Here is a 16,496-nt window from a genome sequence, read left to right on the forward strand (position 1 = left end):
CAATAGCAAAAGTAAGAGATGAGATGTTGCCAAAAGATGGAGGGTGTCCTGTCCCCTCTCTGGGGAATGACATTTAGGTGTCAGCACATAGCTTTCCATATAAGTACAGAAGGGCTGATATTCATTTTTTTTCTGTAGGAAAAGATAGGGCTGGGGAGGGGCTTTCTGGAGGCTTAGAGACCAAGGCTAGTCTCTCTCTTGCTCCTCTTGACCCCCTTTTCTGACCAGGGGAAAGGAAGGAATCCAACATTATGAAGGAGGTAAAGTGGAAGAGGGAAGAATCCCCCTTGACAGGGTGGTGGCCAGAACCTTGCAAAGGAAGTAGCTCAGGCCAGTCCTTGGAGGAAGACTGAAAATGGAGGTAATACTGTTAATACCTCCCCAGAAGCTGAGAGAGGAGCAGGGAGATATCTGGAAACTAGGACTTCAATAGCCTGGATGCCCCTCTCCAAAACCCTACCTCTTCCCTGTAGGGACTTCTACCTGCTGCTTGGTTTCCTTTCCCCTGGGCTACCACATGGGCCTAGGATGGTGGTCATCTATTTGGGTTACCAGCACATGGTTCTAAATGGGATTTGATGAGACCCAGCTTCTTGAAAGGTTATCTCGAAAACAGAGAGGGAAATGTTAACTGGACAGATGAGTGGAGTGGGCACCAGAAGGAAATACAGGGTTACCCAGAATGGCAGAAATCTAGGTTCCCCAGAGTGGAAAGAGAGGAGACATTCAACAAACAACAGATATTTATTGAGCGCCTATTATGTGCCAGACACTGTTCTAGAACCACCCCACCAAAAAAAGAAAAAACAAGACAGAGGCAGAAAACGCAAATTCTGAGGGAGAGGAAAGGGGCAGTTGAGGAAGAAGGCGGAGGGGACTGAGAAGCCTGAGGTGATGGGGACTCGGCCTTAGGCCTCCTCTTCGGCCTCCTCACCTAAATCCTCCTCCTCTTCTGTGGTGGCACCCTGGTACTGCTGGTACTCGGAGACGAGGTGGTTCAGGTCCCCGTAGGTTGACGTGGTCAGCTTGAGGGTGTGGAAGCGGATGTTGTAAAGGGCCTCGTTGTCAATGCAGTAGGTCTCATAGTGTTCTCCACCAGGTGATGGACGGAGAGGGTGGCATCCTAGGGCTCCACCATGGTGTCGGACACTTTGGGTGAGGGCACCACACTGAAGGTGTTCATGCTGCAGTCAGGATACTCTTCACTGATCTTGCTGATGAGCAAGGTGCCCATTCCAGAGCCCGTGCCCCCGCCCAGCAAGTGGGTCAGCGGGAAGCCCTGCAGTCAGTCACAGCTCTTGGCCTCCTTCCGAGCCACATCCAGGACTGAGTCGACCAGCTTGGCCCCCTCTGTATAGTAGCCCCTGGCCCAGCTGTTGCCTGTCCCAGACTGATCAAGAACAAAGTTGTCTGGTCTGAAGATCTGACCAAAAGGACCTGAGCTAACAGAGTCCATGGTCCCGGGTTCTAGATCCACCAAGATAGCACGAGGAATATATTTGCCACCTATGGTTTCACTGTAGTACACGGAGATGTGGTCCAGCTGCAGGTCGCTATCCCCATGATAGGTGCCAGTGGGTTCAATGACATGTTCATCACTGATCACCTCCCAGAACTTGGCACTGATCTGATTGCCACACTGAATGGCCAGGATATGCACAATTTCCCTCATTTTAAAATTTATTGTAATCTTTTTGCTCACCTCCAAGTATGTACGGGGCAAGAAAATTATATGTAATTAGTTTTTCTCTGCTGCTGGTCACAGGCTGGAAGGATGGGACGGGGCCTGGAGGCTGGAGCACAAGGTCCGAACATGGAGGCAGGAAGTTTCTGAGAGCTGTGCTAACTTTTTGTATGCATTATCTCATTGAATCTCTCACATCAAGGCTATCAAGTAGAGACTGTATATTTCCCATGTTATTGATGAGGACATTATTTCTAGCCCTGACAAACTATAATTTAGGTATCATTATCCATATTTTACAGGTAATGAAACTGAGTCTTAGAAATATAAGGTAATTTAGTTGCCCAGGGTCACCCAGCTAACAATTGGCAGTCCAATTTCCAACTCAAAGCTACACTCTCTGATGCACTGCCTCTTTAAGAAAAACAGCCATACATTGCCTGAACGCAAATCTTACACTCCTGAATGCCCACGATCATAAACAAAATTAAAATGCAAATAATAAACTAAGAAAATGATTAATAACAGATGTAGCAAAAAGTAGTTATCCTTAATATATAAAGAGCTAATACAAATTGAAAAGAAAAACACTCTGACCCCAATGGAAAGAGAGATGGAGGTCAGGTACAGCAGTTCACAAAAGAGAAAACATGTGTGTACAGGTGTGTGTACATGTGTACGCATGTATGCAATATACATATGTAAGACTGGATGGAAAAAGCCAAAGCATTAACAAGTAATTCTTAGTGGTGAAATTATTAAATCATTTATTTATGACTTTATACTTTTTGTGTTTTTCACATTGTCTACAATGAGTATATTTTAGTTTTATGATCTGAGAAAAATGAAAGCTAGTCATGTTGGCGCCGAATAAACTTGGTCCCATTGTAATTGCTAATCTTGTGCTCCACTGTCCTCTGGAAGTTCGCATTTGCAGTTGAAATATTTCTCTGGGACAACATTCATTCATCAATGCGTTCTTTCATTCATTCATTCATCCAGCTAGTATATTTATTGAGCATCTACTAGTGTGTAGCCAGGCAATAAATAAGTAAAATATGCAGACATGGGCTTTGCATACAAAAAGCTACATAAGACAGACCTTAAGCAAATAAATTACATGATTAATTAATCATTAATGGTGCCTAAGATCTCCTAAACTATTACAGATGGTTACCTACACTCTACTTATTCCTTTCATCTCTGTTTAGGCTAGGTCAAATGATCCCAATCCACTGAAAAAATCTATCTACCGGGTTTTTATTAATAGTAAGAGGGTGATATCTTATGGAACAAATGAGCAAGGCATTTAATACAGGTGTACTGTCTCCAATTAAATTTTTAATTGAAAATTTTATTGAGATAATTGTAGATTCACATGCAGTTGTAATAAATAATACAGAAAGATACCATGCATTTTGCCCAGTGCCCCTGATGGTAATGTTTTGCAGAACTATAGTACAATATCACAACCAGAATACTGATATTGATACAGTATACCTATCTTATTCAAATTTCTCCAGTTTCACTTGTACTCATTTGTGTGTACACGCATGTGTGTGTGTATGAGTATTGAGTTCTATGTAATTTTATCAATTTGTAGGTTCTTGTGACAATCACTACAGTCAAGACACAGACTAGTTCCATCACTGCAAGGATCTCTTGTGTTGGTCATTTACAACCATACCCACCTTCCTCCTCCACCCACCCCACCCCATCCCTAACCCCTGGCAGCCACTAATCTGTTCTCCAGTATATACAAATGGGCAAAAGATATGAAGAGACATTTCAGGGAAGAGGATATAAAGATGACAAATAAGCACATAAAAATATGTTCGACATCATTAACCATCAGGGAAATACAAATTAAAACCATACTGAGATGTCACTAAACACCTATCAGAATAGCTAAAATTTTAAAAAGTGACAACACCAAATGGTGGCAAGGATGTGGAGAAATTGGATCACTCATCCATTGATGATATGAATGTAATATGATACAGCCACGCTGGAATAAAATATTGGCAGTTTCTTATAAAACTAAACATGCTTACACATGAAACATATAAAGTTATAAACCAATGTTACCTCAATTTAAATTTTTTTTCAAAAATATTAAAATTAAACTCTACAAATCTAACCACTCAAAAAAAAAAAAAAACAAGAACAACTAACCATGCAGTTACCATACAGCCCAGCAATTGCATCTGTGGATATTTACCCCCAAATAAGTGAAAATTTAAGTTCACACAAAAACGTGTACGCAAATGTTCATAGCAGCTTTATTTGTAAAATCCCAAACTGAAAACCCAAATACCCTCTCCACCAAATGAATAGACAAACAAACTGTGGTACATCCATACCATGGAATACTATTCAGCAATACATACAACGTCTTGGATGAATCTCCAGGGCATTATGCTTAGTCAAAAAAGCCAGTCCCCAAAGGTTATATGTTGTATTATTATTCCACATATATAACATTTTTGAAATGCAATACCTTGTAATTACATTGTTTTTTTGTTTGATTCTCCTTCTCAAGCTCTTTGACAAAACCATCTTTATAAATCAATAGTTCAAATGATTTTGGCAGTTTCCATTATAAGGAGTGTATCATATTTGGTTATCAAATCCATCTTGCTGTGGTCCACACCCAGTACAATTATATCATAGATTTTCAAGGGGCAGAGAGAATTCTAACTGCCAACCATAACTATCTCCAACATACGGATGAAAAAACTAAGGTTCAGAGAGGGTAAATGTTTTGCCCAAGATTGCACAGCAAGCTCCTAGTATCAGGACCACAGAGATATCCTCAGTCTCAGCAAGAACTCTCCGCTGCTTCACTCCAACACTTCTACTTGGGTGCAGTGCCACTGTTTTCACGGTTTTCCTTCTATTGCCCAAGGCACTTTCTTACCTTGTGAAGAAGCCTCTGCTGCTGTCAGTCAGGACCCTTGCTGGAGATGCCAAGTGAAAAAATGTACATTCAGTACAGCCTTGCTCAGTTTGTGCTTGGTTGGCAATGATGATGATGATGGTGGCAACAATGGCAATGACAACCGCATTTATAGGGGGCTTACTGTGTGCCAGGCACTGTTCTATTGGGTTGGCCCAAAAGTTCGTTCAGTTTTAAAGTAAAAATATCACACATTTTTCATTTTCACCAGGAAATTTATTGAACAACATATTCACCCTTTTGTTTCACTATCTTCTGCCATTTTTCAGGCAACTTCATAATTCCATCTTCCCAAAACTTTTTATCTTTTTGAGCAAAGAACTGTTCCAGGTGCCTTTTACAGTCTTCCATGGAATTGAAATTTTTTCCATTAAGAGAATTTTGTAAAGACCGAAATAAATGGAAATCCGAAGGTGCAATGTCTGGTGAATACGGCGGATGAATCAGAACTTCACAGCCAAGCTGTAACCGTTTTTGTCTGGTCATCAAAGAAACATGCGGTCTTGCATTATCCTGATGGAAGATTATGCGTTTTCTGTTGACTAATTCCAGACGCTTTTCATCGAGTGCTGCTTTCAGTTGGTCTAATTGGGAGCAGTACTTCTTGGAATTAATCGTTTGGTTTTCCGGAAGGAGCTCATAATAGAGGACTCCCTTCCAATCCCACTGTATACACAACATCACCTTCTTTGGATGAAGACCAGCCTTTGGTGTGGTTGGTGGTGGTTCATTTCGCTTGCCCCACATCTCTTCCGTTCCACGTTATTGTACCGTATCCACATTTCATTGCCTGTCACAATTTGTTTTAAAAACTGGAACGTTTTTGTTACGTTTAAGTAAAGAATCGCATGTGGAAATACGGTCAAGAAGGTTTTTTTCACTTAACTTATGTGGAACCCAAACATCAAAGCGATTCACATAACCAAGCTGGTGTAAATGATTTTCAACGCTTGATCTGGATATTTTGAGTATGTCGGCCATCTCCTGCATGGTATAACATCGATTGTTCTCAATTAATGTCTCGATTTGATCGCTATCAACTTCAACTGGTCTACCCGACCGTGGAGCATTGTCCAGAGAGAAATCTCCAGCACGAAACTTCACAAACCACTTTTGACACGTTTGATCAGTCAAAGCACCTTCTTCATACACTACACAAATCTTTTTTTTTGCGTTTCAGTTGTGTTTTTACCTTTCTTGAAATAATAAAGCATAATATGCCAAAAATGTTGTTTTTCCTTCCATCTTCAATATTAAAATGGCTACACAAAAATTCACCAATTTTGATAAGCTTTTTTTTTTTGATGCACGCCGATATGACAGCTGTCACAATACAACTACCAAAATTGTTTCGAATGAAGTTAAAGACAACTAAGGGCTACTAGAGTCATCTTATGGGAAAAAATGAACGAACTTTTTGGCTAACCCAATAAATTTTTTTATTGACTCATTTAATCCTCATGACAACTCTACAAAGTGGGTGCACAGGGCTCTTGATTGATAGTACTTCTTCAACCATTTTCTTTTTCTGTGCGCCATGTGGCACCAGTGTCCTCTGCTGTGTAGGGAAAGCCTGTCTTGGGGATGAGTCCAGAAATCATGGTGATTTAGCCTGGTATTTGCTCCCCCATCCTCTGACATTACCCCACAAGACCCCTGTGTTTTCAGAAGTAAACAGAAGTTCAACTGTGACAATCATAGCCATACTCTTGGATTGCTGATCCCCTAGAAACCTGTACAAGATAAATCCATGAGGTGATTCCAGCTACTGCTGTTCCTTCTTCGTGGGAGAACTGTCTGTGTGTAAGGCAGGAGCCCAACACAGTGGCTGAGAATCTCAGCTCCACCACTTCTTAGTGCAGGCCGTGAGGCAAGGTACTTTTTCCTTCTGAGCCTCACAGTTTCTCCATCTGTATAACAGAGATAATAACATTCACCTTGGAGGACTGCCGAAGGGATTAGAAATAATGTATATAAAGAGCCTGACACATTGAAGTCTGTCAAGCGTGGCTAGTGTTGGGATGACACGTGTGCAGCCACTCATTTGTCAATACAATCTGTTCCCTCTCTTCCTCAGTTTAAGATTTCTTACTTGAGAACGTTCTTCTTTAAGATCACCAAACCTGGAACTCCAGATCATTGTTAAAGACCTATATGACCATCCAGTGATGGTACTTGAAACACACAAAGTTTACTGGGAGAGGGAATGGATGTTGGGTATTTCTTTTTGCTTTAGCTGAATCATCTCCTTTTTGTGTTCTCTCTGGTCTGCTTTAGGCTGCTATTGTCATTCCTGGCTTTCAGCTGTTCTAGAAGATGCTACAATTCCACAACATCCATCTGAAGGCTTTGCTATTGCTGTTTCTAAGCTAGTTTATCTCTCAGCATCTTGGTCCATTTTCTCTTCACACTGCTTCCTCAAATCCCCTTTCTTCATTGAAGCTGATTCACCCATGCTGCTAATTCATTAGCCAGATACTATTCCTAGCAGTAAGGATACAGGGATGAACCCGATGCACAAAAGCCCTGCCTTTATGGGGCTTGTGGTCTAGTCAGAATATCTACCTAATTTCTATTATTAGTTTGGCCAAATTTAGAGCAATTTTTACATTATGTATTATTTTGGAAATTTTTAACATTTGAGGGAAATGTTCTAATTTATAGGGCAATGCCAAAACTATATCGGAGTCCTCAGTTTCCACAGTCCTGCTGCATGCCTTTAACTTGTGCCATAACACCTGGAGCCAGGACCTTAAGAGACAAAAAGGGAGGAGCCATTCCTCACTTGCCTCTCCTGTCCCTACCTGGCCCACTTCTTGATCTGTTCTCTGACTCATACATCATCAGTTAGGTTCCAGGCTCACCCCTTGCTCTTATTTGTTAAGCTTTGTGAATTCAGCCCTTGTAGTCCTCCCTCCACAGGCTGACTTGTCCCAGTTTGAAAACTGTATGACCCAGCAGCTCTTCAGTTTGGTGCGTAGAGAGCTCATTCTTATCCCTGCTTCCTGGCTCTCAACCCATGACCTTAAATCCTCGGTACTACTCTCGTGGCAAACAGATCCCTACCTCCTTCTTAGGGATCATCTTTTTGATAAAGATCAGTCCTCTGTGTAGACTCCTCCCAGCTACTAAACCTCCCTCTTGGTTCAGGAGTGTTCACCATGGAAACCTCTCAGGGCCATGTTGGACTACTGCCCCAAACTCAATGCCAGCAGGCCTATGTGAGTAATAACTATGGTATCATCAACTTCTTCCTCCCTACATCCTTCTCCAGCCAGTGAAATGACATTCTTTTTCTCCCTCTTTTTTTTCTCAACCCCCCTTTCTTTCCACTTGAAATTAATCTTCCTAAATGTATAGCCCACATTTACTTTCTTGCCATACTCACTTCCTATATTAAACAGCATTCTCCAGAGAAACAGAACCAATATATATAGAGAGATAGATAGATAGATAGATAGATAGATAGGAGATTATGGGAATTAGCTCATATGACTATGGATGCAGGTAAGTTCTACAATCTGCCATCGGGAATACAGAGAACCAGGAGAGTGGGTGGTATAATTCAATCAGAGTCCAAAGGTCTGAGAATCTGGGAGGAGGGGAGGGAAGGCACTGGTGAAAGCCCCAGAGTCTGAAAGCCCGAGAGCCAGGAGCTCCAGTGACTGACAGCAGGAGAATATGGATGTCCCAGCTCAAGAACGGAGAGCAAATTAGCCCTTGCTCCACCTTTTTGTTCTATTTGGGTCCTCAGTGCGTTGCATGATTCCCACCCACATTGGTGAGGGTGGATCTCTTTACTTAGCCTACTGAGTCCAATGTAAATATCTCCCATAAACACCCTCACAGACACACACAGAAATAAGGTTTTACCAGCTTTACAGGTATCCCTTAGCCCAGCCAAGTTGACACATAAAATGAACTATCATGCATCCCAATCACCGGTTCAAAGTTAACTTAGATTCTACAGGTCAGTCCTCCTCCGAAAATGGTCTCACCCAGACCTCTAAGCACCTCCTTGCTGCCAAATCATTTGCATGTCTGGCAGTCTGGAAACTCTCCTCACTTCATTCCCATGACACCACACTCCTCTTTTCTTTCTTCCTATCTCTCTGACAAATCTTTCTAATTCTTCTTTGTAGGCTTATCTTCCTCTACCTTGCCCTTAAATTCTGGAGTTCTTGTTCCTGTCCTCAGCCCATTTCTCTTCCATTCTACTCATCCCCCCGGGTAGTCACATACATTTCCATGGCTTCAGTTACACCTATATATCAGTGATTCCCAATCTCCATATGTAGCCCAGATATCATTCCTGAGCTTTAGACATGCAGCTTTGTATTAGTCAGGATGGAATAGGTTACAAATTTGTTTTAAACAATTCAAAAACCTCAGTGGTTTAACAAAAGTTGATTTCTTACATATGCTGTACGGGAAATACAGATTCAGTAACATTCCAAAGCACTGTCCTCCAGCATTCAGGCTGATGGAAATGCCATTATCCTGTACCTACACATGATGGGATACTCAGCCAGGTTGGTCAATGCAACAGGGGAACACAGACTGGAGAATTATACTGCTAAATAAATACTTTGTCCCAGAAGCAACTCACATTATTACCACTCACAGCCCATTGGTTAGAAGTAGTCACAAGATCCCATCTAACTTCAAGTGGAATCCTCCAGTGTGCTGATAAGAATAGGAGAACCAGATATGGGTGAGCACTACAAGCCTTTATCAAAATATCCAACAGAGGGCTTCCCTGGTGGCGCAGTGGTTGAGAGTCCGCCTGCCGATGCAAGGGACACGGGTTTGTGCCCCGGTCCGGGAAGATCCCACATGCCACGGAGCGGCTGGGCCCGTGAGCCATGGCCGCTGAGCCTGCGCGTCCGGAGCCTGTGCTCCGCAACGGGAGAGGCCACAACAGTGAGATGCCCACGTACCGCAAAAAAAAAAAAAAAAAAAAAAATCCAACAGAGTACTAGATATCTCCATGTTACTGTTACATAGGCACATAAAACTGAATATGTCCAAAACAGAACTCTTGCCTATAGCACTGCCCTAGATTCATAATTATTCTCTCTGCCTCCAGTCTTGCCCTTTTCCTGTGAAATCAATATACTCTCCATTTTACATTCATAAACATCTTTCTTCTTTTTTTTTTGTGGTATGCGGGTCTCTCACTGTTGTGGCCTCTCTCATTGCGGAGCACAGGCTCCAGATGTGCAGGCTCAGCGGCCATGGCTCACGGGCCCAGCTGCTCCACGGCATGTGGGATCTTCCCGGACCGGGGCACGAGCCCGCGTCCCCTGCATCGGCAGGTGGACTCTCAACCACTGCGCCACCAGGGAAGCCCCCATAAAGATCTTTCTTAAACACAAATGTGATTGTGTCATTCTCATGGTTAAAACACTATTCAGTGGCTCCGTGTTGCTCAAGATGTGGCATCAAGGCCACGATCTGGCCTTTACCACCTCTCCAGTCTCGCCTCTGTCCCCTTTCCTCTTGGGCGCCATCCCAAGTTCCTTGCAATTCCTTGAGCACACCATATTGTCCCATATGCCCCACACCTTGCACATGCTGGTATGCCCTTCCTTGCCACTCCTTGGACCATCCTTTCTACCAGCCTGACTCCTTCTTACTTCTTACTTTTTAAAACTCAGCTCAGCCATCCCCTCCTGATGAAGTTTTCCCTGAAATCCTGTGCTTACTCCATTTACATAAGAAATAGGTCCAGAGTCCAGGAAGTAAGTTAGATCAGTGAACTAAGCAAAATATCTGCATAATAATAAAAAAATTTATTCATTGATGATTTAGCTCTGTATCTACAGCTGCACTATCTGATATGGTGGCCAGTAGCTACATGTGGCTATTTAAATTTATATTTATATTTTAAATTCACATTAAAATAAGAAATTTAGTTCCTTAGGCATGCTAGCCACATTTCAAGTGCTTAATACCATATGTGGCCAATTACTACTATACTGGACTGTGCGAATATAGAACATTTCCATCGATGTAGAAAGTTCCATTGGACAGTGCTGCTCTAGACCATGCTAGGCACTTTACATATATTATCTCATTCAATTCTCAAGGCAGCCACATGAAGAAGGTGCCCTTTGTTTCAAAGGAGCCCCATTTTACAGATGAGGACGCTGAGATTCAGTCTGAGAATGGCAGAAATGAGAGTTCAGCTCAGGTCCATCCAATGCCAGAGTCCATGCTTTTTTCCACCACCCCACAGCACTCCTCAGTAAAGGTTCAGGAAGCCAAACCAGAGGCGGGGCATAAACAGTCCAAAGGCAGGCAAAGTAGAAGAACCAAAATGTCACTAACTCCTCTATGGAAGGTCTTTTCAGACAAGGACACCACATGCATGTCTTTCTGAAGCTGTAACTCCAGACTTCAGAGTATAGATTTGCCCGAGCTCACAAGGTAAGAAAACCAGGCACACTGAGCTGCAGTACAGGAGTTACTGACATTGTTACTGTTCATGTGTTTCAATTAAATATATTTTTGGGGACTTCCCTGATGGTCCAGTAGTAAAGAATCTGCCTTCCAATGCAGGGAACTCAGGTTCGATCCCTGGTTAGTGAACTAAGATCCCACATGCCACGGGGCAACTAAGCCTGTGCGCCACAACTACTGAGCCCAGATGCCTCAACGAGAGAGCCTGCCTGCTGCAAACTACAGAGCCCACGCACCCTGGAGCCCATGCGCCACAACTAGAGAGAAGCCCGTGGGCCACAATAAAGAGCCGTGCCGCAACAAAAGATCCCGCATGCCTCAACGAACACCCCGCATGCTGCAAATAAGACCTGATGCAGTGCTTGCCTCGGCAGCACATATACTAAAATTGGAACAATACAGAGATTAGCATGGCCCCTGCACAAAGATGACACGCAAATTCGTGGAGCATTCCATATTTTTTGTGACCACCTAGAGGGGTGGGATAAGGAGGGAGGGAGGGAGACGCAAGAGGGAGGGGATATGGGGATATATGTATATGTATAGCTGATTCACTTTTATAAAGCAGAAACTAACACGCCATTGTAAAGGAATTATACTCCAATAAAGATGTTAAAAAAAAAGGGACTTTCCTGGTGGTGCAGTGGTTAAGAATCCACCTGCCAATGCAGGGGACACGGGTTGGAGCCCTGGTCCAGGAAGATCCCACATGCCGTGGAACAACTAAGCCAGTGCACCACAACTACTGAGCCTGTGCTCTAGAGCCCACGAGACACAACTACTGAGCCTGTGTGCTGCAGCTCCTGAAGCCCACGTGCCTAGAGCCCGTGCTCTGCAACAAGAGAAGTCACCGCAATAAGAAGCCTGCACACTGCCTTGAAGAGTAGCCCCTGCTCGCCACAACTAGAGAAAGCCCGCGCACAGCAATGAAGACCCAGCACAGCCAAAAATAAATAAATAAATTTATTAAAAAAAACAAAGGCCTGACGCAGCCAAAAAAATAAAGAAAATAGGGCTTCCCTGGTGGCGTAGTGGTTGAGAGTCCGCCTGCCGATGCAGGGGACACGGGTTCGTGCCCCAGTGTGGGAGGATCCCACATGCCGCGGAGCGGCTGGGCCCGTGAGCCATGGCCGCTGAGCCTGCGCGTCCGGAGCCTGTGCTCCACAATGGGAGAGGCCACAACAGTGAGAGGCCCGCGTACCGCAAAAAAAAAAACAAAAAGAAAAAAATAAATAAAATAAATAAATAAATAAATATTTTTGGAAGTGATAGCATTTTTTAAAAATGTATTTTCCTTGTCAAGGCCAAGACAGTCTAAGTTCAGACCCCTGCTCTGTAACACACTCGCTATGGGACTTTGGGCAAGTTAATTAATCCCTGCAAAATCTGTAAAATAATAATAATAGTATTGTGTCCCTCAGAGGGTTATTGTGAGGATTAAGTGAGATGAGTGCAGAGTGCCTACCATTCCTATATAATAGCTATTATTGCTCCAAAGCAACATATTCCCACTTTGGCACATGATTCCCATGGAATCAATTTCTAGAAATTATACCTGGATTTGAACTAACTGTTGAAAAATTCACATCATTAGAAGCCAGGACTTGGAGGTTAAGATCTCTCCCTGTCTACACAGTACCTCCTTGTTATCAAGAGCACTTTTATCCATTCCTCTGCTGATGGACATCTAGGTTGTTTCCACATCTTGGCTACTGTGAACAGTCAGTGCTACAATGAACATGGGAGTGATAATATTGCCTCGAGATTTTCAATTCTTTTGGATAAATGCCTAGAAGTGGGAATGCTGGATCACATGGTAGTTCTGTTTTTAATTTTTTGAGAAACCTCCACACTGTTTTCCACAGAAGCTGCACCGTTTTGCATTCCCTCCCAACAGTGCAAGTATTCCAGTTTCTCCACGTCCGTACCAAAACTTATTAGCTTTGATTTTTTCTGACAATGGAACATTATTCATCCTTGAGAAAGAAGGAAATTCTGCAATATGAAACAACATGGATGAACCTTGAGGACTTCATGCTAAGTGAAATAAGCCAGTCACAGAAAGACAAATATGGCATGATTTTCCTTTTATGAGGTATCAAAATAGTCAAATTCATAGAATCAAAGCATAGAATAGTAGGACTTCCCTGGTGGCACAGTGGTTAAGAATCCTCCTGCCAGTGCAGGGGACACGGGTTCGAGCACTGGTCCAGGAAGATCCCACATGCTGCGGAGCAACTAAGCCCGTGCACCACAACTACTGAGGCTGTGCTCTAGAGCCCGTGAGCCACAACTACTGAAGCCCGCGCACCTAGAGCCCATGCTCTGCAACAAGAGAAGCCTGCGCACCGCAATGAAGAGTAGCCCCGCTCGATGCAACTAGAGAAGCCACTGCAGTGAGAGGCCTGCGTACCACAACGAAGAGTAGCCCCCGCTCAAGACAACTAGAGAAAGCCCATGTGCAGCAACGAAGACCCAACGCAACCAAAAATTTAAAAAAAAAAAAAAAAGCATAGAATGGTAGTTGCCAAGGAAGGGGGAAGTTACTAATCAGTGGGCATAAAGTCTCAATCAAGGAAAATGAATTAGTTATAAATAAAATTTTAAACATTATTTAATTTAATTTTGAAGTATAATAAATCACTCTTATTGAAGGCACCTCACACCCTCCTAGATATTCTCTCAAATGATCAGTTGATAATGTATCTGCTGTCTGAGATAATGGGCTATTGAGAGAGTCATGGATAAGTCACAGCAGTCCCCAAACAAATTTTGCCAAGAAAATAACATCTAGGGACTTCCCTGGTGGCATAGTGTATAAGACTCTCCGTGCTCCCAATGAAGGGGGCCCAGGTTCGATCCCTGGTCAGGGAACTAGATCCCACATGCTGCAACTAAGAGGTCACGTGCCGCAACTGAGATTTCTCATGCCACAACTAAGAAGCCTGCCTGCCACAACTAAGAAGCCCGCCTGCCACAACTAAGGAGCCCACATGCTGCAAGTAAGCAGCTGGCGAGCCGCAACTAAGGAGGCTGCCTGCCACAACTAAGACCCAGTGCAACCAAATAAATAAATAAATAAATAAATAAATAAATATTTTTAGAAAGAAAGAAAATGACATCTAGTGAGTCCAAAGACCCAGGATCCACCACATAAAACAGACTTTCACTGCTCCCTCTCAACTTCCCCAGGGTTACTCTACACTCAGTCATCCTGACCCACCTTTCAGTGTTCTCTCTTGCCACTGGGTCTTCTCACATACACACACACAAACACATACATACAGAGAGAGAGGGGACCAGCATATAATAGTCATTAAGAAAATACCTCCTCAGTGAATAAATGAAGGAAGTGGAGTTGTTCTGATTATATTGGGATAGAGGGTGTCCCCAGAGTCTCCCCTGTGATGGTTCTGAGAAGTCTCCCAAGAGCACAATTGGATAACCACCAGATTAGAAGTTCCCTATGATCCTTCCCTTATCTACCAGACTGTGATCCTGCAATGGAGTTTTTAAAGGGAAGAGGAAAAAGCAAAGTACTAATACTGGATATCAGCAAAGAAATCAGTGTATTTTGTCTCAGAGTCATTTTCATCCATTTACATTTCCCCAGGAGAGAAAGAGAATATGACTGGCCATGACAGGGGTGTGATGGATGCATGTTGACCCCAGGACCCATCCTCTTTTCAGTTTGATCATTCGCATTCCATTAGTGGCTTGCACTGTGTGAAGTGAGAGGATATTCCAATGCTATGGCCCCTGCTTGGTCTCCCACCTTACATCTGCCCATGGCCATGCCTCTGCCCATGCCCTGTTACTCGCCATCACATATCTAATCAGTGTCTATTTGAAGATCAAGGGAAAAAACTTATGGATGTGCAGAAGATTTTCAAGGGATCAGACTTGATAGCATGAAATCCTTACCAGTTTAACCCCAGCCAAGAGATAATTCTCTCTCTGGACATTCAAAGAAGAATGAAATTGTGCTCAAAAGACACCTAGAGCCAACCAGATTGGTTACTAAGTGGATGCAGCCTGGCAAGAGGTTTGCATGGTGGAAAAAAATGTGTTTTCATTTGTGTTTCAGTCTCCAGGACTGCTTTAGTAGCTGAAGATCAGAAACTGAAAGTGGACAGGCAGGCATTATCTGCAGTTGAACTTTTTACAACTGTGAATGCTGGAAAGGGCAAAATCACATAGTGCAAGCCGGGGTCTTAAAGATAATGCCTTTACATCCAGACATCTCTCCCCTGAGAATTCCTTAGGGCCAGTGCTGAAAAATGCTCATGCTTTTTATAGTAATCTTCCTGGCTGCCCTCAAGAGCATTTTATAAAGTGTTTTATATGTACTAGAAATCAGAAGAGTTACAAGTGGGATTCTGAGTGCAATGGTTAGATACATTAAAAGCAATGATCTCTCCATTAGAAGGCCTCACTCATGAGTATGCCTGTCTACCCGGCCATCTAGGTTAGGTTCCAAAAGCAGGAGTGTTCTCAGCTATATATGGCTTTACTCTTTTGGGCACCTGGTATATTCCAGCTAAGAGAATATATCATCTCTTGCTCTGATCCTCTTTTGAGACAGATGTTAATGTAGTACTGGGTTTCCCTCATTACATAACATTTATTCATCAGCTACTATTTTTCCTTTTCTCCACTTGTACCCAAACTTTTCCACCTTTGGAAGAGACATTAGGTTTGGCCACTGTGCTGGCAACAACAGTAGTCTAGCAAGTAATAGCAATAACAAGCAATAGTAGGCAGCAATACTAGTCTAGAAAGTTCCTCCCTGCCCAGTCCACTCCTGTTCACATAAAGTAATGTTACATAGGTTACATAGGTGCAACTAGCAGGCTATTTTTACCACCAGGCAATATAGCTGAATTCACTGTCAGCCCCAATTTGGCATTTGGGGTGAAGGCACAACCTGCCCCATCAGGCCCTTAGGAATTGTGACATAAAGGTTAAAAACAGATACATTGCTGAGACCACTCCTGCTTTTGGAACCTGACCAGAGCAAATAGAAACCTGCAAACCTGAGTGGCCTCGCCCTGGGAGACATTTTCATAAGATGTGATGATGGATTGGATAGTCATTAATGACTGAATGAGAGTCTAGTAATGTGTCAGTATCTTTTGACTTCTATGATTGTCTTGCGGTAAGGTATCCTAAATTTTTGGCTGCGGAATCATCCCTGCTTCCAGACCTTGTAGTTGCAGCCCTGGTTCTATGACCACTGCACCAAGCAGGGAAAAAAGAAAAAGTTGGGGTGATACAGGGAAGAAAGTACACCAGGACCTTCCTCACCCACCCCCTTCCCCAGATCCACCAGAAAAACAGAATGTATCCAGCTGGGACAGTCCTGTAGCCCCACTCATACTCACGTTG

General features: G+C 43.2%; 1 pseudogene across 1 annotated transcript; it reads right to left on the reverse strand.

Annotated features, from left to right (window-relative positions):
• Positions 1-369: 369 nt before the first annotated feature.
• Positions 370-1,676, reverse strand: LOC308608604 (tubulin beta-5 chain-like; annotated as a pseudogene). The gene has a single exon. The product of its transcript is annotated as a tubulin beta-5 chain-like (transcript).
• Between the last annotated feature and the right edge of the window lie 14,820 nt (positions 1,677-16,496).

This window comes from Mesoplodon bidens (genome assembly GCF_964165515.1).
Source record: "Mesoplodon bidens genome assembly, chromosome: X".
Classification (NCBI taxonomy): domain Eukaryota; kingdom Metazoa; phylum Chordata; class Mammalia; order Artiodactyla; family Ziphiidae; genus Mesoplodon; species Mesoplodon bidens.